Raw genomic sequence first — 18,528 nt, 5'->3', positions numbered from 1 at the left:
AGGTAGGGGGAACTGTGAAGGGGAGAAAATTTCCGTTCAGAAGGCCAACCGAAGACCGACATGTAGGGCATAGGGCTATGCATTGCGAATCACTTTTCTCCCTTCATTAGAAGGGGAGGAGGATTAACAGAGAACCCAAGCATACCCAAAACATACGGAACAGCGGATGGAACAACGAACGTGGCGCTCCCTTCACCAGCCCACACCTCCCTCCACAACTCAAGCGACACAGTCGGGAGAGAAGGGAGCAGAGTCAATGAGCAAAGCTAACCTACGTAGCCTAACCCACCGATTAAGACGAGAGGGTTAGGCTAGTACCACAAAACACAAATACATACTGCTAAAATTTAACCAACAACAATACACCAATACATAAACAACTCAAAAATACAAAATAATAAACGCTTGTGCCAGGGGTATGTTCTACCCGAGCGAAGCGAACAGGAAGTGGGCAACCAAAATGGCCGCTCCTGCCGCTAAGCTAAGGTAATATTAATCCATAAATATCCATGTCATCCATTGTACCACAATTCAGAAAAACCGACTGTAAGATAGCACCAGCTTGGGGAACAAAATCTACTCGAGCGAGAGCCAAAAAATTCTTTATGAAGCATAAAACCGTGGGAGGACGCTCCCTAAAGAATTGATACTACCACCAGTATTAATACCAGCACACGGGCCCATTCAATGTAGCTAAAATTCCCCAAAATGAACTTCCTGAAGGGGTAACGTCAATTGTAAGACAAAACATTAATGTAAATGACCCAGCGAAACCTCTACTGAACTAGTCTATAGAGGCGTACCGCTAGGTCATCATGGCGGGGCCGGGCGAACGCAGAGGAACGCCCGATATTTGACCCAATAATTATTAAATTATGGGCCAAATACCGTCCTGATACCCATAAAACCCCGTAAGAAGATGGTATTTAACTTAGTGGCGGTGATATCAGCGGTTGAAGCCATGGTATTCCAATTATAGGCAAAAATTGTGGAGCACAAGCAAAAGCAAGACGTAGCAGAAATGCGTGCTAAAATGGAATGAGGGTAGATGGCGCTCAGGTCGTCAGGTACAGGTCCGGGTGAGTTGCCGCTGGAACGGCTCTTCTCGTACCGGGGGTTTTGACATTGGGATGTTCTACAGAGTTAGGTCCTGTGGTGGTGGACAAATTCACTCACCCTGCTCTATACCGACACCTGTTACATAATAGGTGATCGCTCTGAGGGTAGTAACCTCAGCATTCCTGTTGGCTTTTTTCTCTGGTATATTTAGCAATATTTATACCTAGAAATGTGTGCTCTAAGGGACATTTCACCGGCTGACACAGGTCCTCCCTCAGAAATGAAATTTTTTTAATAAAATAAAGTTTTATATATACTTACCAAGTAATTACATGATTGGAGCGCTCCCTCCTCCCCTCCGATGGACATATGGCATCAACAGAATGATGTTGTTTGCTAGTAGTTCCTGGTATTCCCGTTAGTGGGCAGGACCAGTCACCTGCAGTATGCTCTGAGGCGTTACCCGTGAATTTTTTAATTTAAGCTGCTGTGCAAGGAAACTATAGGCTATGTAATTACTTGGTAAGTATATATAAAACTTTATTTTATCATAAAAATGTCATATTTTTCCTAATTATACAAACCTGAGGTATTTATAGTTTAATGTCCACCTCGTACCACCCCTCAAGCTGACTCCAAGCTTATACAGTATCTGGGCTGAAGGTAAAGTGATGCTCAACCAGCTGGGTGGGTGGGACTCCCACCAAGTCATTTGGTAGTTAAGTACCACACCACCTTGTTAAAAGTTGAACAGCCAGTTTCCAGCTGCCCTGAAGGTACAGTAATTCCTATATAAAGACCTCAGGTTTGTATAGTTAGGAAAAATGCAAATTACATTTAAAATTTGTCATATTTGGTGGATTGTTTGTTGGTCCTGGTTTTCTCATGCAGACGTACAGGATTCATGCCTATTATGCACATACAAACTCACACATTCTCTCTCTCCCTTACATATTTTACCACAAAATGTGCAGGTTGTGGTTGCCAGACACATTTCAGATTTTACATTTGTACATTTTGTGTACATAGTTTTTGTAGAATAATATCATTGTATTTTTTTTGTAATTTAGAAGTACTGTATTCCATTCCCTAATGCACTTTATATATATGAAAATCTTGAAATCAGGTAAATTTTGATAAAACTGAAAATTAAACATGCCAATTACTAAGGCTTAAGTTTAATCTAGAGAACTTTGAAAGATATAATTTTTAGAGTTCTGAGTGATGCAATTGAGTCATGTTGAATGTGCTGTGCATCATTGGTTGAACTCATATTGCTTGATTGGTGGGTCATTTATTGTTTGATTAAAGATTGATGACTGTGAATGGTACAGCAACTTAACGAGTTGAGGAACAAATACAGTACTCCATTGCCCTTGCAGGACTTGTGGTTTATGAGATTTTCTGACACAAGTGGGCAAATATTTTGCCACAAACCTCACTCCTAGACTTGCTGAGAACTGAAAGGCCCCAGCCTTCTGGCACCACCTCTTCTAAATGGAAAAGGTGTATGGTGCAAAAATATACACTTATGTTTGTATGTATGCATAAGTGTGTTTGTTTCTATCTAAATATGGTGAACCTTTAGATTTGTGTGTATAAACATATATGTACTCAATCTATAAATGATGAACTTAATGGTTTGTTTGAATACTACAGTAATATGATTTCAGTTAATATCTACAAGCTGATCCAAATGATTTGTGTGCATAGATATACTGTATTTTTTGCTTAATTTGCAAATGGTGAACTTGATAATGTGTGTTTGAATATATATGATGGTTGTTCTTTTGTATCTACGAGTGGTGAACCTAATATTTGTATTTTTCTATTTTCAGGATTAATGTAACAAATTCCAAGCCAGTGTGTTACCTATTCAAGTGCTTTGTTACATAAGAAGGCAGTTATTTTGCAAGTGACTGAATATAACGGAAATTTATGTTGTAACCCATTTCATGATTCTGATGACAATTTATGACAGCTTCTCAACAGTTTGTGTTTATTACCTTCCACAGTGATACTATTGTGATGACAACCAGCAATAAATTTGCCAGTTCTGAAACAAGAACCGCTGGATGTTCAGCATCTGAGGAAAGACGTCAAAAAAGTAAGTTAGTATACTGTACCAGGTTTTTTTTTTTATTGATTTTTATGAGCACTGGTTTGTTCCTACACAAGTGTAAACCTTTGTTCTTTAAATTTGATTCAGGTTTGAGTGTGAGCGGGGAAACGACCATTGAAACTTATTGACGAGGTAGTTAACTAATGACAGGTAGGAGGAACCCTGCCCACCCGTAGGGCTGCACTCCACTTTGCTTCTTGCCTTTGTCAAAATTCAGATGGTTCTCAGGACATTCTGCCCGACTTTGCTAACCAAACTTTTTGATGAATAAACATGAGTATTCCTTTTCCTTTTTGGTTTTTTGACTGTGTATTTGTTTTACGTAATCTCTTGAGTATCCGGAGTACTAGAGCGAACGCCCTGTCTGATAAGGTGAAAATTTGGATAAGGTTAAATAACACCCTGTGGGAGTAACTTGTCTACCCTGCATGATAAACCTAAATATGTTTCTTTATACAATTAGCTAGCTTATTTTCCCACTTGTTCATACACAAATACAAATCTGCATTCTCTACATAAGATTTGTTCCTACACAAAATACAAACCATCGGTCTTTACATAAGGAATATGCTTTAACGCAGCTGGAAACAGCCGTTCAATATTTAAACAAGGTGGTTAGGTAGTTAACTAACATTCGAATGGTGGGAGTCCCGCCCGCTTGGATGGTGAGCATTCACTTTGCTTTCGGCCGCCGTGCTATGTGTGGTGTTCCTGCTCTCTGTCATGCTGCCGTTTTGCTTTTTTTTGTTGTTTTTGAGAATATACTTTCTTGATTGTGTTTGCGATATTGAGATGCAAACCCACGAATCATCCAACCCTGAGTGGAAGGGCAGTACTCAGCGTGCATGCCCTGGTACCACTTCTAGACCATATCACCATTACCGCTCCCGAATTGATGTTGGCCCTTGTGTCCTCTGCACAGCTGCAGGGGGCACGACTGTAATCAGGACTCCATGTGTGATGAGTGTCGGCTCTGGTCCCCTGTGCAGTGGGTGAAGTTTTCACAGAGGAGGAAATACAAGAGGAAGGCTTACAAGGTGACGTCTGGTGGTAATACGCCTCCAACAACACTGTTGGTTGCCAAACCTTCTTCCTCTTTCCTTCCACCTGCGAAGCTTCCCCATCTTGCTGTCACTCCTTTCGGAGCGATCTCCCCTTTATTGTCTTCACTTGCTTCATCAAGTGGAAGTCAGTGTTGGGAGGCAGGTGATCAGAACGACCTCTGCTAGATGCATCTCCGTTCGCTCAGAATGAGAGATTTCCCCTTCGGAGCAAGAGGAGACTGATGTCCCAACTCGACTTTTTCTTCTTCAGAAGAGACTGAAGAACTCCAGGAGACATGGCTCTCTTTAGGCCTCTCGGATGTTCCATCTGTGCAGGGCCTTTTAAATCACCTGAGATCTTCTCGAGCTCTGGTAATGCCCCCAGTGACTCGTGCTATGGTAACTGCCACCACTACGACAGTTACGATGACTGCTTTCGCTAAAACCACGACCAGTGTGACAACCCATCTGACCCTGACTACTCCTGTGGTTGTTGACCAGACATCTCTGCATTCCCCTGCATGTGCTTACCAGACAGTAATCCCTCTTTCTCCTGTGCTGCCTGCTGTGTCTGTTGCTGTGCCTGCTGATTTCCCCTCCATCAGGGACCAGCTTCTACAGGTGTTCCTGAAGATGTCCCGGAAGAAGTCGAAGAAGAGGAGTTGTAAGGTGTCATCTTTATCGTCTTCTTCTTCTATGTCATCTGCCGCCTCTTCACCTTCCAAAGCTCCTCAGCGGAAAAAGGAGGTTGCTTCTTCCCCCCAAAAGAAGTCCTGTCATGGGGGTTCCAAGGGGCTGCCTCCCTCCACGGGGGAGACAGAGGGATCTCTCGTTGGCTCTCCCCAGTCTACAGACTTGGGAGCCATTTCGCGGGTCTCTCTGAGACCTTGAGATTCGGGAACTTCGATTATGAGAGTCCTCCCAACCCGCGCACTTGAGACCAGTTCCGGGAAGTTACCTTCCAGGACTGCTGTAGTGTCTGCCTCTTCCCAGGCCTCTTTGGACACTCAGGCAGAGGTAGCTACCGTTGATCAACCTGTTTGTGATTGGGGAGCTTTGGGTGCTCAGACCTCCAAGTAGGACCAAGTCACTCCAGGTACTCCGAAACCTCAAGTTACCTCTACCAGCACTGGGGAGTCTGCTCCACAGTCTGGGACAGGCACTGCTAGAGAGAAGGTGACCAAGACTGCTGGTGCTTCTTCACCCTCTGCCAGTACAGTAAACCCCCCGTATTTGCGTTCTCACGATTCGCGGACTCACGCATTCGCGGACTCACGCATTCGCGGGTTTCTCTATGGAACATATCTACCCATTATTTGCGGAAAATTCGCCCATTCGCGGTAGTTTTCACTGTGAAATATTCACTAATTACTGTATTTTCAGATAATTTTCATGAATAAATGCACTTTTTGTGATAAAACTATTAAAATACTCAGGTATAAGCATTTTTACAGGGTTTTTCTTGTGTTTAAACTATCAAAATGGGCAGTTCTAAGTGTTTCTAGAGGGGTTTTATGTATTCGCGGATTTTAGCTATTCACGGGGGGCTGCGGTACCCATCCCCAGCGAATACGGGGGGTTCACTGTACTCTCTTGAGTATTCGGTCAGGGTCCTGTCCAGGTGTTTCCGATTCGAGGGTCTGAGCACCCCGAGAAGCTTTGAAGGGATGCCCCACAAAGTCTTATTCCCGTCAGGAGGCCACAGCCTTGAAGAAGACTAGAGCATGTTGGGAGGACAGCCTGAGTTCACACCCAAGAGTACGCTATCGCTCTCCCCCGGTCAGCCCCTGTATTCGAACGGGCCTGCTCACCCGGGGACAGCCTCCGAGTATGTTCAAGTGAACCCACACGCTCTCCTCGGGACAGCACCTGCCAAGTCCGTGTGCATGAGGGTACTCTCCTAGACCCATGCAGCCTTTGCCACCATGGGTTGGTGATCGCCCATGGCTTTCCTCTCCTGCTGGGGCTTTGACCTCCGACAAGACGGAAAAGTGCTTGATCCCTCTCATCTATCCCCTCAACCTCCTGGGGTTATACCGGGAGGTGTGAGTCCAATAGGAAGGACTCTGAATGGGATGCCTTATCTCAACATAGCCCCACCGCGAAAGTTTACGTTCCGGGTTCAGTCCTAGGATGAGCTCGAATGTATGCCCAAGTGGGTGAGAAGGGATCTGGTGGTTCTGCCAAGGTTCTCCCTACTGCAGGAAGAGTAGACTGGGAGGACTGTGCCCTGGAAGGACTTGAGGGACACCCCTGAGATTCAGAGGACCTTTGCAGAGATTGTTGCACTGATACGTCAGCACAACGATCCTGGGGAATGGGCCATGGCTGCATCCGTGGATCGTCCGTCACACTTCAAAGCCTTTTGGGGACTGAAGAAGGAACCCAAGGCTTCGGTGGGCTTGCCATGGTCCACACTTACTGAAGGGGTTTTGGAGCAGGTGAACACTCTGGTTTCTGGGCAGGAGAGCTCAATTCGTTCCAACCGTTCAGATAAGTTGCTTCCTCCTCCTCTGCCTCAACAGAAATGCTACTACATGCCCTCGGAGGGGTCTCTGCCAACAAAATACAGTAGGTGGACCAGGACCTGGTCCGTCTAGGTTCGGGTCTCTCGCTGCAGCAGCTTGGTACAGAGAGTATCTCTCTCTCTCTCTCTCTCTCTCTCTCTCTCTCTCTCTCTCTCTCTCTCTCTCTCTCTCTCTCGCAGCAAAAGGTAATAAGCCTGGAAGCTACTGCTGTGGCAGCATTCCAGGCAGTCTCCTGGCTGGACCTGTGGTCTAAGCGTCCAAGTCCAAGGTTGTTGCCTTCTTGGGTGTCATCACTCCAGGCGAGGACTCCACCTTCGGGAGACTGTGCCAGTCTGGAGGTAGGGGAGTTACCAGCCTGGCCCACCAGACGGCTAACCTGTAGGTAAACTTGGTCCTGAAGAGGGGGGATGCCGTCCTTACTCAGATAGCCAAGTTTGTTGGCCCTGAATCAGCTTTGACCCTACACAATGGACCGCTGCTAGGCTCTGCCGCTCCCTCTTCCCTAGAGAGCAGGTAGATACTGCGGTGGACAAATGTTGTGTCAAGAATAATAACTGTCTTATCCACCAGGCAGTGGCAAATACCTCTGGGTCTTTGCGGGTCACTGCCCCTCGATCTTTGGGTCAGGCTAGCACTTCCTCGGCCCCTAAGAAAACCCAGGCTTTGAAGGGTGCCCAGGGAAACACCCAGCATTCTTCTGCCCCTGCTAAGAAAAGTACACAGCCGTGCACCTTTCAACCCTCTTTCTAGTCTGGAAAAGGGGCAAGGGAAAGAAGAAGAGCGGAGGACACTAGAGGCGGCATTCCCCTCCGCATGCTGCCATGGGGGGGAGGGGGGTTGCCTGTCAAGCCATTGGGCAACATGGCAGTGATAGGAAGCCAAAACCTGGGTAGTAGATGTTCTTTGGGAGGGCTATCTACTTCCCTTTGAGTCTCAGACACCTCTCACCAACAATCTGGTCCATCTCCGAATGTATGTTCCCGGCTCACCGAAGGACCCCGCCCTCCGGGAAGAGGTTTGAGTGATGCTGAAGGAAGGCACTGTGGAAGTTGTGACAGATCAGTCCCCAGGCTTTTAAAGCTGAGTCTTTCTTGTAGAGGAAGCGACAGGCTGGTTGGAGACCGGTCATAGATCTTTCTCCCCTGAACCGATTTGTTCACCAGACTCAGTTCAAGATGGAAACGACATGGTCTATGCTCATAGCCATCAGGGAGGCCGACTTCATGCTTAAGGTGGACCTGAAGGATGAATATTTGCAAATACCCGTCCATCCGTCCTCTTGCAAGCACCTATGCTTATCCTCAGGGAGACGGCATTCCAGTTCAGGGTAGGCAGTCCCCAGTTATCGGCAGGGGTTCCGTTCCCAACAGCGTGACGACAACTGAAAATCACTGACAACCAAAAATCAGCGATAATATTGCTGATCCCCTGTTATCGGCGCTGGTATCGGTTATCGGCGCTGGTAACCGGGGATCAGCGCCGCCGATAACGGGGGTGGGGATCAGCGCCGATAACCGGAGATCAGCACTGATAACGGGAATCAGTGTCGAAAATCCAGTTATCGTCGTCGCTAAACAAGTGCCGTAAAACCGGATCGCTGATAACCGAGGTCGCCGATAACCAGGGACTGCCTGTACTCTGCTTTGACTTCTCGACCACTCCCCAGGTGTTCATGCAAGTGTTCACCCTTATGTCAGCTTGGGCCCATCTGCACGGGACACGTATGTTGAGGTATTTCGATGATTAGCTAGTCCTGGCGAGCTCTCGATTGCAGTTGCTCCAGGAAAGGGATCAACTTCGGGTTTTTTGCTGCAACTTTTGGGGGGTCATGGCAAATTTCAAGAAGTCCAATCTCACCCCCAAGCAGAGGATAAAGTACTTGGGCTTGCTGATAGACATGGCAGCAGTAAGTCTTCCCCTCAGATTCGTGTATCAGCAGGTCCAGGAAGGCAACGCAGTTGTTCCTGTCTTGGCAGGAACAACCAGCTCAGCTGTGGCAAGTCATTCTCAGCCACCTGTCGTCTTTGGAGAAGCTAGTCCCTCATGGGCAGCTTCACCTTCGTTCTCTCCAGTGGAGAATGAAGGAGTTCTGGTCTCCAGCTTGGGGCTCCCCGTCCCTTCCCATTCCTCTCTTGGAGGAAGTGAGACAGGACTTAGCCTGGTGGCTAGATGACAGGACCTCGTAATAGGAGTGTCGCTGCACAATCCCCCTCCCAAGATGCTTCTGTTCTCAGATGCTTCGAGCAAGGGATGGGGTGCACACCTGGAGGAGTTTCTGATTTCAAGTGTGTGAAGCTGAAACAACAAGCACCTTCACATCAGTATCCTGGAGCTCAAGGCAGCCTTTCTGGCTCTCCAAGAGGTTCAGGAGACTTGGTGGTGTTGATGAGTGACAACACCACAGTAGTGGCATACGTCAACAAGCAGGGAGGCCTAGCATCTCTTCTGCTACACTTGTTTAAGATGCAGGTGCATGAGTGGGCAGTAGCACACTCAGTTGAGCTGTCAGCCAGATACATTCCAGGCAAGAGGAATGTAGTAGTAGACAAGCTCAGTCACCAGGGTTAAGTGATAGGGACAGAGAGGTCCTTTCACACCAATGTCATGGAAAGGTTGTTCGTTTTATGGGGTCTCCTGTCGTTTGCCACCAGGCGCAACAGAAAGCTTCAAGTGTTCTGCTCCACTGTGCCAGACCCATGGGCCACTCCAGAGGATGCCTTCCAACACCCATGGGACCACCTGAACACTTACATCTTCCCTCCTTTTTATCTGATTCACAAAATGATCAACAGGGTAATGATCACTCCAAATCTCAGAATGATCCTGGTGGCTCCCAAGTGGCCACCTGCCATTTGGTATCCAGACCTGCTAGCTATACTTTCCGAGGCACCAAGAGAGATTCCCCTTGGCACAACCTTCTGTGTCAACCACAAGTAGAACGGTACCATCAGTCTGTGAATTCCCTGTCTCTTCAAGGTTGGAGACTATCCAGCATCTCTTGCAAGCGAGAGGCTTATTTTTCCGCACAGCGTCAGAGATGTCTGTATACCTTCGCCAATCCTCTGCATCGGTATAGCAGGAGAAATAGGACGTCTTCTGTGGTTGGTGTCACAGAGTGGTTTCTCTCCGGCCAGAGCTTCTATTCAGCAGGTAGTGGACTTCCTTGTCTTTCTTTGCTGAGATAAGCTCCTCTCTGTCTCAGCTGTGAAGGGCTTGAGATTTTCTTGTTGATGAAGAGCTTCGAAAGGTCTTGCCCTCCCAGGGAACTCAGGGCCCTGAGTTGGATTTGACTCTCGTACTGAGGAGCCTGACTCGCCTTTACTAGAGTCATCAGATTGGGTTTTCTAGCTTGCCTTGGCATCGACGAAGAGAGTAGGCGAGCTTCATGGACTTTCCCTTAACACTTGAGGAGATGGGGATCAGTTACACTCAATTTCTTCCCGGATTTCGTAGCGAAGACTCAGAATCCATTGGCCCTTGACGCCAGATTCGAGTCTTTTACGATCCCCTCCCTAGAGGACTTTGTTGCTAATGATCCAGACAAAATGCTACTCTGTCCTGTTAGAGTGCTGTGGTACTATCTAAGAGGACTTGACATCTCCAGCCTGAGTGTTGATGACTCTTTGTTGGTACTGGCTTCGTGAAACAATCAAACGGGCATACTCTGCAGCTGGTGAGGACGACACCAGTACGTTCCGGGCAAGAGCTCACAAAGTCAGGAGCATTGGTCCGTCCCTCACGTTCAGGAAGAATCTGTTGGTTCCTCAGGTACTGAAGGCAGGGGTGTGGTCGCGCCAGACCACCTTCACTTCCTTCTACCTTCGGGACATTGCCCACAAATCCTTGGAAACTTTTTCCTTGGGTCTGTTGGTGGCTGCTCAACAAGTTGTGTAGCATCTTGCCTAAGGTGTTCGGTTATGAAAGAGAAGTGTGTGTGTGTGTGTGTGTGTGTGTGTGTGTGTGTGTGTGGGTAGGTTGACTGGCCTCTTCCCCTTCCTCTTTCATTATCCTACACTCTCCCTGCAGGCAGTGGGTTGCGAGCCATCACATGCTGGAACTTGCGTTCGATGCAGATGAGTGTCACATAGAGTAACCGTTCTTTTTATATAAGTAACTTACCCAGTAATTACTTAGCTAAGAGTTTCTACTCGATGTTTAGGTAGGTGATTAACCCTGCCACTTTCAGGGTAAGAGAGAGGAACAACTCAGTCAAAAGCTCAATATGCTTTCTGCTGGCTTAAGACCACCACAGTGTTAAGTTACGCAGATGAATTTGAGTTTTTGGTTGAGATCTTCCCTTGCTGGTGAAGTATTTTTGACCCGGGAGCCGTCAGCATTGATTATTTAGATAGCTTCAGTTAATGGTTTTCTTGTGACTAGTCTAACAGACTTACTGATTTTTGACTTACTAATTGTGACCATGTCAGATTCTAGCACTTATAGTTTTAGGTATTGCAGCAGAGGCTGCAATACTCGACAACTAAAGCTTCATATGACTCGCATACCTTGTGCACTGCTTGTCGGGGGACAGGTATGTTCAATTGATTTGACGTGCAATGAGTGTAAGGGATGGGACAACAAAAAATGCAAAACTTTAGCAACTCATCTTTCTAAATTAGAGAGGAAAGTGGCTTCTAGAGCCGAAGTAAAACCATTAGCTAGCCAGGGTTCTATTCAGATGCCTAGTAATGTTGATGAGCCTTTTGTCTCCTCCAATTCCACCTACTCAGTCTCCTGGCTTCTGCACTCCTGACCCGGACCACTACACCAGCCTCAAGCAAAGATTTGACCAAAAATTCAGTCTTCTCACAAGGTTTGTGGCCCAAATTGGGGAATTGATGTGTTTCCTCGTGGAAAAGTTTAGTGAAAAGAGTAGTGCAAATGAAGTGATAGTGGAGGAGGTGGCTGCCCATCCCACTGACTCTCCTAGGCAAAGGTCAGTGCCGTACTCCCCCAACCTCGGGAGGAGACATACTGGAGGCCCAAGGGAGGTTGGTGGGGTCTGCCCACACGTAGTCGCCCCCTAGTCGCACCTGTTGCGCCCCAGCTTGCGACAAAAGACAGCCACTGGAAAGGCGTCTCAGGTGTTCATGATCTTTTGAGCTCCGGAGAATCAAGTCCAAGTAAGAGACACCAGTGGCGTTTCTCAGATGAGTCGCACCCTCTGAAAAGGCACTCTTCATTCAGGGGTCAGTCCCCTCCGCTTCCCAGCAAAAGGCTTAGAGAGCCTTCATGTAGCCCACAGCCATCGTGCAGTGCTTGGAACAGCCACGAGCGCTTTTCTCAGTCGGATCACCCTTCAGTAAAGCCTGGATTATCTGTGTCTTCTAAGCATGCTTCTCATTTGACTAAACATGAATCTTCTCAAGAGCACCCACGCTCTTCTGATGGTCACTCTCGTTTTGGAAGTGAGCGCCCACCTAGCTTTGAGCACCATTTTTTAGCCGAATGCTAGTTTGGTGCCGAGCGCCAGTTTGTTGCCGAGTGCCCGTTTGTTGCTGAGCGCCCTCTAGTAGCTAGGTGCCCATATGTTTTAGAACACCAAGTAGTAACGGAGCGCCAAGTAGTTACAGAGCTCCCATTAGTGGCTGAGCGCCCAGTGGTAGTCAAGCTCTCGCTGGCAGCCGAGCACCAGAGCACCTATCAGTGCCCAGATCGACGTAGTGTATCAGATCACTGGGCAGTTGCAGACAACCCATTGGCGCCCAAACACCCTTCTTCAGTTGGACTTCCATCGGATCACCAGGCACCAGTTCTTGTTGCTTCGGCTTCTTTGTTCAAGAACTTGGCACCGTCATCGGCTGGTTTACCCGCTGCTAGCACATATATTGGTATGGGCCCACTGTCTGCTAAGGAACTAGATCCTTCATTTGCCCCTCTTCAAAGACAGCTGGATAGCATTGTGGGACTCCTGCAGAAAGCTTATTCTGCCCCAGCAGTCACACAAGCGGATCCTTTGCTTTCTCCTATTTCTTCAGATGAAGAGGATATAGACCAGGGGGAAGTTCCTTCAGCCTATGCTTCTTTGCTGAGATATTTACTTCAGAATTTTCCTGATTTTTTTGCCTCGGCGGCTCCTGCTTCTCCAGCCTCCTCGTTCATGGTGAGCAGTCAGCCGACAAGTTCGAAGAAGCTTCCAGAGATTGTTCTCTCGTCTTCTTCTAATAAGGCATTGTTGGAAGTGGACAATTGGATAGCTGAAAAGAGGCATCAAGGTAAGGCATCCTTCAGCAATTTGCCCTCTCGTCTTTCTTCAAGGAGATATCGGTCATACACTACTGGAGAAGCTCCCTTGTTGGGAGTGGCTGCCTCCTCCCAAGGGAACTTCTCCAGTCTTGTGGATTAGGCCCGGAGTTCTGCCTTCTCTTTGGCTAAGGTTATGTTTTCTTCCCTTTAGATTGACCATCTGCTTAAGAACCTTTTCAAGGTTCTTGAGGTTCTTAGCTTCATGGACTGGTACGTCAGAGCTTTAGCTAAGAAGATCCTAGATTTTCCCGATCTTTTGCAGGAAATTGCAGCAAATTGGCACAGGAATGATAGAGGTTGTGGAAGATGTCATTTCCGAAGGGTTTTACAACCAATTGTTTGTGGTTCCCAAGGCCACAGGAGCATGGAGGCCAGTCCTAGGCGTGAGTGCCCTGAACGTCTTCATCAAGAAAGTGAAGCTCCACATGGAACAACCCAATCTGTCCTCATCCATTCATCAAGGGGGCTGGATGATATCTCTGGACATGAGAGATGCATACTTCCCAGTTCCCTTACATCAACATTCAAGGAAGTACCTGAAATTTGTCTTTGGGAACCAAGTGTTTCAGTTTAGGGCTTTATGTTTCAGGTTATTAACAGCCCCACAAGTGTTTACTCGAGTGCTCGCCCCATTGACCAAGTGGCTCCACTTGCTAGGAGTCAAGATATCTCTCTATTTGGACAACTGGCTAATCCGCTCTCCACGAAAGAGAGGTGCATAACTTCGCCTGTTGAAAGCATATATGTCGACACAGATCATTTTCCCCTTGATCTAAGAAGGCAAGAGCTAGGGTTGCGATACATGGCTAGAATGAAAAGTGCTCCCAAAAATCCCTCCTTTCAAGCACTAAAGGAAACAGACTCTCGAAGTTTTTCTGGTACAAGAACTTCTAAACCATTCCAAATTCGACTGAATGAGGATGTTAGGGATAATCATCTTAAATCCCAGAAAGTCCTGGAAGTAGAATATCCTGTAAATCCTCCATGGCTTATCCCAGAAGCATCAGTATGTAAGAAACTGTTTAACAAAAAGGACTGTACTGAAGAAGAGATTAGGGGAAAATTCTTAGAGCACGATGTTACCCTTGCTAATTTTACAAAGATCTTTACAGATGGATCAAAGTCAGATAGTGGTGTTGGTTGCACTGTTATCCTTGGTGATACAGCGTACACAGCTAAATTACCTGACTCTGCATCAATATTTACTGCCGAATTAACAGCCGTAGTGTCTGCCCTAGATTTAGTTTTTCAAAGTAGTGATTCTAATTTTGTCATATACTCAGACTCTAGAAGCACCTTAGAAGCTATTAAAAAATTTAATAGCTTTCACCCATTAATTCAAAACGTTCAGGAGTGGCTTTTTCGTATATATTGTCGACGTAAATCAGTCTCTTTCTGTTGGGTCCCTTCTCAAGTGGGGATTCGCGGAAACGAGATGGCAGACAGGGAAGTGAAAGCTGCTAGTATTTTATCAGAAACCTCTTTCAGAAAAGTGCCTCATACAGACCTAAAAGGTCCCATTAGATCTTATGTTTTAAGTAAATGACAAGAAAGGTGGACTTCTCCTCTTCTTGCCAATAATAAGAAGTATAGAAATATTAGGGATAATATACTACCGTGGTCTTCGTCGTTCCAGCTTGACAGACGAACAGAGGTTATTTTAACCAGATTAAGGATTGGGCACACTCGTCTAACCCATCAGTTTATTTTAGAAGGAAGCAGCCCTCCAGTGTGTGCTTACTGTTACGAGACACTAACAGTGGAGCACATTCTGGTGGTCTGCCCCAGATATTTTAACCAAAGAGAAAGATACTTTCAGGGTAAATCCCTGTTTGATATTTTAGGAGATGAAGCAGATATTTTTGCTATCATCTGTTTTTTAAAGTGTGTTAACATTTTTAACAATATTTAATTTATTAATTAATATATTTGTTACATCACGTAGAATTTTAATGACATTAAATTTTTTATTATGTATATATCACATCATTCATTAAACTTTATACCCTTATTTATTGGTCACATCACTTCATTTTATTTATTAATAATTTCCTTCATGAATTCATAACTTTTAACATAATTTATTATCCCTTCATTATGACGCTGAATGGCCTTGTTGGCCCCAGTGCCTGGGCTTTTGCCCTAAATATACATCCATCCAGGTGAAGCTGTAGTATTTGATCTGATCAGATTGATCAGCTCCTCTCATGTACTTGATGTACCATCGTATTACGTATGGACGTTGCAAGGTGGTTGGTTGCAGCATTGACTTGCCCTGCTTCCATACTCTCTTGTGATGCACTCCTCTACTTCCACGCCATGATGAGCTGAGTGTCCTGCCAACACATCACGAAAGTATCTCCTTTGCGACGGTAATCCATTGTGTTCTAAGGCACCTTGGAATGTGCAAGTGCTTTCAGTGGCTTCAGTGCTCCTTTTGTCAGTCACGAAGTGCCAGTAACGTGTATTCCATGCTCCAAAAGTTCCTCAGACAGGGTGACAGAATTATAAAAATTATCCATGAAGACATGGTATCCTTTATTCAGATATGGTGCCAAAAGTCCAAACACAGCATCATGGAGTGTGTGTGGCACATCGTGATAATATGAAAGTCGAGGATGCATCTGCTTTTAGCTTTATATAAAAAATAAAATTTGATACCATGCTTGCCAGGTTTCTGGGGTTGTAAACTTTTATAGATAATCTTCCTTTGTAAGGAAGCATGACCTCATCCAAGGAAATGTTTTGAAATGGTGTATACAACCTCTGGCACTTTTTCTGCACCAACTCTGTGATGGTCAGCACCAGCTTATCCCTGTTGCCCTTTGTCACTGCTTCTCAATTGAAGAAATGGAGATATTTGCCAATTTACCTATACTGTACATAATTTGTTGTGCAGTCGGTGGGACGCAGGGATCTGGTGACCAGTAATTGTGTTCCTGAGGCAAACAGCACATCCCCAGTTAGTGTGCAATGTTGCACCTGTTCCACAAATATTTGGTTGCTACATGGTTTCACTCTGCAGAGCATTGCATACATATATGTTTCAGTTACTAGATACTCAAGAAACTTGAGCATGAGAACAAACTGGAGGAAACCAAGGGGTATGGTAGGGATGGACACAGACATCCCTGGGGTGGCACTGAATGGAGGGATCATGTGGCCAATTGGGATCCTTATTCACTATGAGCCACTGCTGTGCTTTGCTTTGTTTACCCCTTCCCTTCCCTCTCCCTCTCCCTCTCCCTCTCCCTCTCCTTCTCCTTCTCCTTCTCCCTCATGTATGCAGGCAACCATGCTTACATGATGGCACAGATAAACCACGCAATTTGCATAAATACCTTGACTGTTCATCACCATCATCATCATTATCATCAGCCCTAGCCTCACTATCATCATCACCATCACTTTCACTCCCCCCTTCCCTCTCTTCAACCCCTGACGCAATAACAGCCCTCAAATACAAGCTCAGATTTTCTTCCAGTATTCTCTGCAATTCAGGTCCTCCTGGCCCATATCCTGACCCTTCTAATTCATCTTTACCTGTTTAACTTTTGACTCATCAGCAAATAGAATCTCTAAGAAGTTTTTCTTGTTTCCTCTGGGTCAGATTGCAATTTGGACGCGTAATAAGTGACAAAACATTTTGATCACTAGCTGACTTACAGGCATGAACATTCACTCTACCAAAAGCAGGATCACTTTCCCCAAGATTACTCTCATTTCTGGGGGTCTGCCCATTTGCACTTATGTTTTTTGACATATTCACATCTAGAATGAGTAAAGAATAATTAGTGAAAAAATTAAAAAATCAGATGAAAAATAATGGAGATATAACACTTTTCCTGCAAGAGACAAATGCCCATGCATATGGTTTCACATGCATGACAAGACTGAAAGAGATCAACACATCACAGACAACGCAAGCTCAGTCGCTAAAATATGCGCATAACCTTGTTTCACCCTTCTATGTACAGAAATAAAAGACCCATGGATAGTGGGAAAAAAAGGATTTTATTCAAATTCACTTACTTTTTTTTTGATGGGTGTTTGTGTCATCAGTAAGCAAAAGAGTTGAATTTTGATGATGTCTACATTTGTCATTAGTAAGCGAAAGGATTAAGTATGTTTGTTAGGGAGGTGGGCCTCCTCAATAAATTTTAAATCATATACATTGTAAAGTCCCCGCTCAACGGGCTGTCTGTGGTGAACTACCGGTTTTTTACGATGACTCTCCTACAAGCCTAGGTCAAGCCAAATAGCCACATTTTTATCTATGTAAATACGTATCTGTTACTGATTTATTTATGCCTGTTTACTTTTTATGTGTGTCAGAGTATTATTGTGTCAATTCTTGTAATCTGATCTTTTATGTTATTTGTGTTGCCTGTCCGAATTCACTTTGAGAGGAATTGACCTCGGGTCACCTGTATCCTATTGTATTCCTATGTATGGCGTCCGCACGCTGCTTTATAAGCGGCCTGCTTTCCTAATAAACCAGCAGTACATGTCCACCTGCTCATTATTTCGCACCTCTTATAACATATGTAGTATGTATATATACAGTAAACACCCCGTATTCGCGATCTCATGATTCGCAGACTCATGCATTCGTGGGTTTCTCTGTGGAACATATCTAGCCATTATTTGCGGAAAATTTGCCCATTCATGGTATTTTTCACTGAGAAATATTCACTAATTACTGTATTTTCATATAATTTTCATGAATAAATGCACGTTTTGTGATAAAACTATTAAAATGCTCAGGTATATGGATTTTACAGGGGTTTTCTGTGCTTAAACTATCAAAACGGGCAGTTCTAAGTGTTTTTAGAGGGGTTTTAAGTATTCACGGATTTTAGCTATTTGCGGGGGTGTGGGATGCATCCCCTGTGAATACGGGTTCACTGTATATATATATATATATATATATATATATATATATATATATATATATATATATATATATATATATATATATATATATATGAAAATAAGAAGGCCCATAAAACACTATTTAAACGTTGAAACCATATATTTCGGGCACTTGTTTCTGTGCCCTGTTCACTGGTAGAATATGGACAGGTGGAAAGTTACAATGGTATATATACAAAAACATGAAGGTGTGGCCTTGGGCCTCCGATGTTAAGGAGGTGGCGTTTCTTAAGAAGGAGGAGATTGACCAAATTCCTAGTGGTTTTTGGCCTCATTAGCTCCCGTTTGGCGATGGATCTGGCGGTCGCGTTTCTTGGGTCATCTTCTTCAAAAGGGGTCCGAGGATTAAGGTGTCAATGGCGTCCGATTTCCAATGTCCTCCTGACAGGTTCATATTGTTGGTTTGATTGATGATAGCAGATTCCAGCATCTTTCTTTTGTACGGACAGCTACTCTTGAAAACCAACTCCTCCCCACTCCAGTTAATGACATGCCCTGTATTTCTAATATGTAGGAAAATTCCCGAACTCTCCGAAGCGTAACGTACTGATCTTTTGTGCTCTGTTATTCTTTGCGAGAGCGATCTACCTGTCTC

The sequence above is a fragment of the Macrobrachium rosenbergii genome, chromosome 22 (assembly GCF_040412425.1).
Source record: "Macrobrachium rosenbergii isolate ZJJX-2024 chromosome 22, ASM4041242v1, whole genome shotgun sequence".
In the NCBI taxonomy this organism is placed as follows: domain Eukaryota; kingdom Metazoa; phylum Arthropoda; class Malacostraca; order Decapoda; family Palaemonidae; genus Macrobrachium; species Macrobrachium rosenbergii.
This window is presented reverse-complemented; position numbering follows the sequence as displayed.